The sequence below is a fragment of the Rhinopithecus bieti genome, unplaced genomic scaffold (assembly GCF_001698545.2).
Source record: "Rhinopithecus bieti isolate Rb0 unplaced genomic scaffold, ASM169854v2 scaffold_1583, whole genome shotgun sequence".
NCBI lineage: Eukaryota > Metazoa > Chordata > Mammalia > Primates > Cercopithecidae > Rhinopithecus > Rhinopithecus bieti.
In genome coordinates this window covers 375,641-385,394 of record NW_016803645.1, presented here as the reverse complement: position 1 = coordinate 385,394, position 9,754 = coordinate 375,641, and the positions used below count along the sequence as shown (strand labels likewise).

Genomic DNA, 9,754 nt, shown 5'->3' with positions numbered 1-9,754 from the left:
GATCTTTTATAATCAAATAGCTTTCGCCTACACAAAATCTACGTCTGGAAAAACATGTAAGTGTGTCAATATTCAAAAGGGATAATTATCCTTTGAGTTCTCCAGATCTTCATTTCTCTTTCTTAGTGTTCCAACTCCAAACAGGCAGCAGTTTCCGCTGAAATAAACGGTGATAATAATTACGTGGTGGAAGTTACCAGTTATCTCTGGCTGACTCTTTTATGGCAGGGATGGCTCATTGGCAGTGCTATAAAATTAAAAGATTATAATAATCTTAACAAGATACTCCACTGATTTTCAACCTCTGGAGAAGAGTTTGTGTGAATGTTGATTTTCTAGCTTTTAAATCAGAGAAAATTTTGAACATAAACAAAAGTTGAATAACATGGTAAACCCCCAATTATCCATCACCCAGCTTCAATGATTATCAACGCCTGGACATTCTTACTTCATTTATGACTCTGCCCACTTCCCTGTCCTTCCATTATACCATTTCATGTATAAGTATTTCAGCGTGGATCACTGAAAATAAGGATCCTTTATTTAAACACAAGTGAGCCTTGACCTAAAAGACAAAAATGTCTATTTCCTGTTCATTTGCTACATGCTACAGATGTACAGAAACAAGCTACAGTTTCTCAAACAACTGATATTTGAGATGGGGTCTGAGCATAGGCAGGAGTTAGCTTGACAGGGAGGAAAAGGCTAACTGGCATTATGGGCACCACATGGGCAAAGCTTTAGAGGCAAGCAAAGACAACGGCACAGTTAAGGAAACACTGGAGGACTTAGCCATTCTATGTCTTGATGTTTTCATCCAGTAAGTTGCTTTTTATATTCTCTCTGAGGTTCCCACATCCATGCATCAGAAGATAGTCCTTACACGTTTTCAGTCATTACTTAAATCAAACTAATTTAAGCCACCTTGAGGCCTATAACACTGCTCCCAAACTAGCTGATGGTTAAAATTAACTAGAGCAACTTGAAAAAATGCATATTCCTGGGTCTCAATTCCAAACATTCTGCACCAATAGCCTGATTGTAGGATTCCAGGAAATCTGCATTTCTTTCAGAGTTCTCCAGGTGATTCCCGTGGTCAGCCAGCTTTGGGAATCACTGATCCATCTGATATGAATCCATCCTTGCCTCCCTGAGATTACTAGAAAGCAAAGAATCTGAATCCTGGGAAATTCTGACATGGAAGCATTTCAGCTTTGAACCTACAGACACTTATTTGCGTAAGTCTGAAGTTTTAAAAATTTAAGTAGTCTTATCTTCTAATGTCATGTGAGCAGTAGACGTTTGTGACTGGTACTTCATGACAACCACAGAAAGCTGGAGACCCAATGTTTTGGTAAATTTGAGGGAAAAAAAACAATGGCAAGGAAATGCTATGGTTTTCATCAGTTTTTTTCTTGTTTATAACTATATAAATACAGTCGACCCTCGAAAAACAGGGGCTTAAACTTTGAGCATCCACTTATATGAAAGTATTTCTTTCAAACAAATGTGGACAGAAAATATAATATTCAAGTGGTGTGAAACCCACCGATATGGAGAACTGATTTTTGTATACATCGGTTCCACAGGGCCAACTGTGGGACTTTACGTGAGAATTTTAGTATATAACAGGGTCCTGGAATCAATCCCTTGCATATACCAAGGGGCAACTGTAAATGTTAAAACAGCCTGGGGTCAGAAAACAGTTGACTAGGGGAACTAATTTAATTGTGGAAACGTATAGCCATGGCCTGTAAGGAAATAACAGACACACCACCCGTAATTACAGTAGCATAGATAAGAATTTTCCAACTGATATGAGCCAAGTTCATTAGAGTATCTAATTCAGCCTGGGGACAAGGTCAGGAAGAGGTTTCTCTAGCAACCGATATTTAAGATGAGTTTTAGCAAATGCAGGAGATAGCTTGATAGGGAGGAAAGGGCTAGCTAGCATTATAGGCACTGCATGGACAAAGCTTTGGAGGCAAGAAAAGATAATGGCACCTTTAAGAAAAAATTGGTAAAACTTAGAAGTTCCATGCCTTGATATTTACATCCACAAAAGGGCATAACAACAGTCCCTACCTCTTAGGGGAGTCATGAAGATTGGATCAGTTACTTAGCACAGTGTTTAAAATGATGAACTGTCAAGTACTACGGGCTCAATTAAGGTCAGCTAGTGTTATCCATTGTTTATTTTATATGGTATCAGAATGTGTGGGGAAAGATGCAAATACGTAATTCAAATATCATTTTTATGAAAGTCTCAAATCAAAAACTCGAGAGAACGATGCTATTAAAAACAAAAGCCAACTGTGCACCATGGAGCACTAAACAGCAGGGGCAAGAAGTGACGGTTTGTACCATTTTTAAAAATTGAACTTTTTTTTTCACAGAATGACATGTTTGTGTGAGAGTTCAGATATGATTCATGGCACGAAAATGACATTTGAGGTGCCTCTGATCGCCTCTGCCTGAAGAATAGGAGTTAGTGTTAGAGCGTGCAGCTGGGTCTTTTCACTCCGATTCAGGAGGGACAGAAGGGAAAAGGCCAGGGCTTTTTGTGCACAGGCAGCAATTATACCCTGAAACCCAGAGCCTGACAGTCGCTGCTCCTGGGCAATCGACACTGCTTCCTGCTGCTGGCGGCTGAATGCCACAGAGGTGATGGGGCCTGAAGGGAGCGAGTGAACAGGTGGTAATTATGACTGACACAATGTCGGCCTGCGCAGACATGTAACCACCGAACAAAACACGCAGTTAGCTAACAAGAGATCGGTGGAAGGTTTTTTGCTGGCACCGTGTCTCCTGTCTGACACTTCTGAAATTGGAGGGAGGGAGGGGGAGGCGTTGTAAGCCTCGGTATTCAGAAGTATAATAGGCCAACTGAGCTGAAGGGAGAATGCTTAACATTTGTTCCTTTTGCAGCGATTATATCAGCCACTGTTTTCATGTTGATTTGGCCATAGTGCTCTTTGCTCACAGTTTTTCCTTTTGAAAATGTGTCCTTTGGATCCTTTCTTTGATACAGCGCAGCTTTCACGCACACCCAGCATTTTGAGCAATTTTCAAACTGTTCATGTATTTCTGGGTATTACAGTTCCTACTATACACAAAAGAGGTTTGATAGTACAGGCCGTCTTTTTCTCCCCCTGCCTTGAAGGTCCTTTGGATATACTTTGTCCCATTCTACATATAAGGAAAAGAAATATTGGGGTGTGTTCTCCCATCCATACTTCTTTTGGTTCTTGTAAAGTTGGTGGGCATCACTTTTGACGAATGTCAACAGCTGAGTCTAAAATAAAACAGTAACGCATTCTAGAATATCCAACAAGTGCATTTGAAGATTACTCTACAAGATTTCTTCCTAACACTAGTTTTCCTTCAAAAATGTTCTGGTCATCTCATCCCCTGTGCTAGTTTATCTGGTGAAGCCCATCCTAAGTCCCATTCATTGGTGTTGATGCCCTGTGACTGAACTCCAGCTTATATTCCAGGGTCCTCTCATAGCACATCATATGCTAAAGAAAATGGTTTTAGGTTCTTCTCTAAAATATCAGACTTAGTTCCATCTACATGGCAACATGACATCAAATAGCTATTTGGAGAAGAATGAATGTGTCTCTGGGTGTGGACAATAGTTTATTTATTAGCCCCTTTTTCACTTTTTGTCCTGTCCAGAGAATAATCCAATCAAAATCTACCTGAAATAATTAGCATGTTTTTGTCCCAATAATAACAAAAGTTAAAATATAATTTTATTCTTTTCCAATTTAGTTTGGAACTTTCCATCTTGTGGGTGCATCATATTACAGTAAAAATTTTAAAAAGACGTGTTCACAGCTCTTCGTGGAATAGTGGTGGCAGAGGAGGTCATGCTAATCTATTGCTGGTGAATACTTTGTAGATCCATCCCAATTAAACTTCAGTTTCTTACTGTGAACTATAAGTACCAAAATCTTTCTGCAAAACATCCCTTGAATTATGTTTTTCTTTAGGTTCTTATGTATGGGGCAGCGTTTCTCTGAATCTTTCCCACCCGTTTGTCTTTTGCTTTTAAGGAGGAGCCTTTATTTTCTACCCACCAACTCTCAGTAGACTTTCAAGCTCTTTCTTTAATACTTTGCTTTATTCCCTCGAAATCAACTTTATTAGCTACTTTCTATCACTGTGTAAAGATAACCACCAAATTTCTAACTTAAACTTGACATACAGATGGGTTTTTAATTGGATATATTTCCTTTATCTCAGATAAACATGTTTCAAAAAAGTTCTTCTCATGTGTCCCAATTATCACTGCTAACTGAAATTAGTTCTGTCTGTTGATTCTACTATTTTCTCATATTCTTTCAAGCTTACCACCATTGGCATTACCTTTGATGCTTTCTGTTACTTTATCCTTCTATTCTTACACTTACTGTATCAGAGATTTGTACTTTGAAAGAAACCTAGAAATTAAGACCAATACTTCTATAACTGAGAAAACTTCCACCCAAATAAAGTCAGCTATCAAAGAATGCCCCAACCCTCTCAGACCTAGCAACAGAACTGGGACTCATTCATCCACGTAACGAGTATTTCTAGAACATATGCGGTGGGCCAGGAGCTGTCCTAGGTGCTGCGAATACAAATAGGAATATGAATCCCTGACTTCTCTGTACTGAAGATCTAGTTCAGGAGATAACTCAAAAACAGATAACTAAAGAATAATTTTTATAAGGGCAGCAAGGAAGTGGACAGGGAATTATTATATGAGGTTTATGTAAGAACATCTTAGGGTGAGAGAAGGGGAAGGCCAAGAGAGAGGCAGAAATTCATTATTCTCTTTCTTCTGACCTGTCTCTCATATTTGTCATACTAGACAAATCTTCCTAATACAACACAATTAATGTGACAGCTCCAAAACTGCTTAGGGACAATTGATACTGGTGAAGCCAGAGGATTTACATAATAAACCATGTTTTTATTTTTATTGTATCTTTATTCAAGGGTGACTTGAAGTTGCATTTTATATAGCTGTTTTATTAATTAAACAAGTTCAATTCTGTATTATGCAAATAGAAATAAACTTTGTATTTTCTATTACATTCCTTTCAAATAGTTTCCTGGACTTACATTTTCCTGATGGTGAATAAAATGTCCATTCATCTTTTGGGGTCAAATGGCCCCTTCTGGTGCCATGTTAGGCAAGACATCTTTTAAGATGGCTCCTGGTTGGCATCTTCTGTTGGGCCCTTGTCTTGTCTGGAGACAGGCCCCCTGCCCTACTGCTGAGAGTGTACCTCTCATTGAGAAATCAGGCCTCTCTTTCTCAGCCAGCTTCCACCAGCAGACACGTTTGCAGAGTCCTTGAGTGCTCCAAACTCCAAGAGACGTGGCAAGCTCCCTACTTGTTCCTGTGAAGTTCTCTCCTTCAATTGGCTTTAGGGAAGAGGACACATGTCCCCGTCACTGCCAGGGGTGGTGAAGAATGTACAGCATATTGACCACTGTCTCTGAGCGGTCCTCATGATCAGCATCTCCCACCTCTATTTGGAAGGCTGGATCACAACCCACTAGCATGAAGCAGATGGGTCTCATGCATAGCTTTATACTGGGAGATACTTGATACCTATTATATTGTCTTCAGCTTCTGAGGCCTCAGTGGAACGAAACAGAGGCCTCAGGAGGAATCACAGTTAGCATACTACTATACGGAAGGAAACTCTACTCTAGCTGGAATAGACTTAAGGGACTTCTGTTTTTATCTGTTATTTGGGGTGATTCGTGGTGGGACAAAATCATGTCGAGGGCAGCCAAAACACCTTCCCCCAACCACGGCCAAGCAGCCTTTGATGAACAACTCAATATCAGTTCCATAACTTCCCTGCTGAGAAAATTATTACAACACGCTTTTCTTATCAGGAGCAAAGTCTTGGGAGCAAATTATTTTACCAAAGTCTATGGGTCTACCTAATTCAACCATGCCTAAATATCCAACTTTATTCCCAATTCTCTACAATATGGAGTCTTCTCCTTCTTTCTTGAAGTGCATCTAGTATAAATTGTCTAAATGGGCATACGAGTATCCTTCAAAATGCCTTCCTCTCCATCATGTATTTGGATTCACAATGAAGACCATTTGCTAATAAGTGAATAAAGGATGGATAAAATGTCTTTATTCAAACCAACAGTCACCACATTATCAAGAACTAGAGACATAGATTTGAATAGGGGTTTTATTGGACATTTTTTTAGATACAGGCATTCAAAAGTTGAAGTTTCCAAGGAAATACTTTGGGGCTAGGGCTCTCAGCAGTGGATTCCAAGGTTACACTCATGGCCTATACAGCATAAAAACATGAATAATTAGCTTAACTGGTAGATCTCCTTATATCATTAACGTTATAGGAGAAATTCAAGACAGATCAATGAAAGACCCAGAGTCTTACTTTGTTTAGTGATTTTGAAGTGCCTGAAAAGTGGGCTACGACAGACACAGTAGGTGAGATATTGGAGTGGAATTATAAGTCTTAGCTTCAAAAAGGCATATCCTAGAGTTAAAACTATTTAGGAGAAGAGAGTAAGATGAAGCCAAAAAGGGGGTTTACGGCCTTTGAGTTTTGAAATTCAAGCCATAGGCCAGGCGTGGTGGCTCATGCCTGTAATCCCAGCACCTTGGGAGGCTGAGGCGGGTGGATCACCTCAGGTCAGGAGTTCAAGACCAGCCTGACCAACATGGAGAAAGCCCGTCTTTACTAAAAATACAAAAAAAATTAGCCAGGCATGGTGGTGGGTGCCTGTAATCCCAGCTACTCGGGTAGCTGAGGCAGGAGAATCGCTTGAACCCGGGAGGTGGAGGTTGCAGTGAGCCGAGATTGTGCCACTACACTCCAAGACTCTGTCTCCCAAAATAAATAAACAAATGAACAAATAAATAAACAAAATTCAAGCCATATATTAAATACACTACATTCCACATGGTAGAAAATTACAAGGACCTCAGACAAACATTTTAATTCCGGAAAGCTCATAGTAAATCAATGTGAGGATGTGGAACAGCAGCTCCTGGCGAGCCAAGGGCCTCCTGCCCCTGGCCCTGAGAGCCAGGGAGGGCTGCATCTGGGTGCCTCCATCTGTTCTTCCGCCAGGCTGTCGGATTCCACCCGCACACCATGCCGTCCGCTATCCTGTGCTCCCTGGCACAACTTGGCTTGCAAGTTCTACGAAAATAAACTTTAAAGTGCAAAAAGTCAGGGCTAAAAAAAGTTTCTCAGATATCAAATGGACATTTTTTTCAACTGAAAGAATCAAATATAAATGATGGCCCAGAAGAAATTTCCTTTAAAACAGACTAACAAGAGAAAACATTCTGCCAGTTTTCATCATCTTGTTCTTCACTACCCCCAAACATTTGGAAAATGATCTAGATCTTCTGTGGGAAGAAGCCACTGGCTGTATTTGCTTTGTACTAATGGACCTTATGTTTCTGTATTTCTTTAAAAGTGAGGAGATTGTCTTCAGTTAAACAAGTAGGTAAGGGAGGGTGTACCCACAGTTTTAGTTGCAGAAACAGTTGAATGATAATTAAATAACAAGTCAGATAGATGATACTGTAGAAAGCAGGTCTTGAAATTAGTTGTTTTATCTGCACATCACTGTGTGTCTTTGTTGCAGCACAGCTGAAGTTGGCTGACCAACTTGATCTTTCTGAGTTTCAACTACACTTTCTGCAAAATAGCAGTATTTGTTTCCCAGGGTGGTAAGGAGCAAGCAATCTCTTTGAACATGTCTGTTGTAGATATTTTACTGGTATTAGCATTCCTTATTTTCTCCCTTTACCAAAGGCATGTGTGTAAGTGGATTACACATATATAGGTGGGTCCTACTTCAGCTGGGCTTTTGTCTACCCCAGTGATTCTCAAACTGGCTGCACTTTATAACTGGCTGGGAAGATTTTTTTAAAGACTGTTAGCCACACCCCACTCCAGACCAATTAAATAAGATTCTTTGGGAGTGGGACCTAGGCAGTGGTATGGTTTTTTGTGGGGTGTTTGTGTGTGTGTGTGTGACAGAGTCTGGCTCTGTCCCCAGGCTGGAGTGCAGTGGCGCCACCTCGGCTCACTGCAAGCCCCACCTCCCGGGTTCACGCCATTCTCCTCCCTCAGCCTCCTGAGTAGCTGGGACTACAGGCGCCCGCCACCACACCCGGCTAATTTTTTGTATTTTTAGTAGAGACGGGGTTTCACCATGTTAGCCAGGATGGTCTCCATCTCCTGACCTCATGATCCACCCGCCTCGGCCTCCCAAAGTGCTGGGGTTACAGGCGTTAGCCACCGCGCCCGGTCGGCACTGGTTATGTTTTAAGTCTCCCAAGTGATTCTGATGTGCCCCCGAGGTTGAGACCTGCTGACAAAATCTCTAAGCCCTTTCTCTGCAATGTAATTTATTAGAATATTTGTTCCCCACTTTCTAATACAGTCCCTGGTAGCCATGCATGGCCATGAAGCGCTTGGAGTGGGACTTAATTGTCTTAATTGTCACACACTAGAATGTACCACAAGTGTAAAATATGCTCAGGATTTCAAACACTTAATATAAAAAAATGTAAAATACCTCATTAATAATTTTTATAATGACTGTTGAAATGATAATATTTCATATATTTTAGGTTAAAGAAAATGCATTATTATAATTAATATGAATTATTCCTCTTCACTTCCTTATGAGGCTACTAGAAATTTAAAATTACCTCTGTGCCACATGTTATATTTCTAGTGGACAGCTCTGCTGTAGATCAAGGATCTGAGACTGGAAGTATCCACCTCAGCTGGGAACGTATTAGAAATGCAAATTCTTGGGTAACACCCCAGACTTAACTGTGTCTGAGACTTAGAGTGTGGGTTCAGCAATCTGTTTTAATAAATCTTCCAGGGGATTTGATATGTGTTAAATTTGAGACCCACTGCCCTAGATAATTGTCAAATCACGCATGCCTTTTCAACTGAATCTCTTTGTCCTGTTGCAATGGGTCTACAATTTGTTTAGGAATGAAATGCCAAGTGGCTCTCTTTACAGACCATCTGGAGACATCAGACATAAGGGAACACTGTACCCTAAGAGCTGCTTCTTCTTTATGGGTATATGGAAAACTTTTATTGACCTGAAAAAGAAAATATGTTCTAGTGTATTTAAATAAAATCTTAGACTTGATATTCTTGAATTTCTGTTAATATTTTTAATATTGTCTACCTAAATTTTGTTTAGAATCTGTTAAATAGATTAAATAAATCTGTTTAGAATCTTTGTATGGGAAACCATTAAAAAATAAAGTACATGGTACAGAATTTGTATGGCACTAGATATAATCATCAAGAAAGGTATGGATTGTTTCCCTTCGGAAGATGACATCCTTGGTCTCTGGCTTATTTACTGGCTCCCTGAACTATATGTTTATGCTCATAAGCTCTGTCTATTTTCTCCAAAGCATGTTAAATCTCATCTGCCAAAGCCTTTGTTATCTCTCTTTCAAAAAGGAAAAAGAAAATGATTCAAGGTCAAGTAGCTCCCACATCGCAAACAGTTTAACCTAATTTGCCTGAAAAGAGGTTTGAATTCTCAAAAATAAGCCTAAATTGGAAGCTCGCAAATTAAACACTGACATTCAGTGAAAGGTAAGAGCTGTGTCCTTCTAAACAGAAAGAACGGGTATTCCAACCATCTCGGGAAGCTCTCAGGGTCACAAGAGGCCACCAGGCATTAAGAACCAGATGCT

At 40.0% G+C, this 9,754-nt stretch overlaps 1 long non-coding RNA gene across 1 annotated transcript in view; it reads right to left on the bottom strand.

The window, feature by feature from the left end:
- Nucleotides 1-7,147: 7,147 nt before the first annotated feature.
- LOC108542089 (uncharacterized) overlaps nucleotides 7,148-9,754 on the bottom strand; it is a 62,686-nt gene continuing 60,079 nt past the window's right edge. The window contains exon 3 of the long non-coding RNA XR_001889158.1: nucleotides 7,148-7,215. This is a non-coding gene — a long non-coding RNA (uncharacterized LOC108542089). The remainder of the gene's footprint in view (nucleotides 7,216-9,754) is intronic.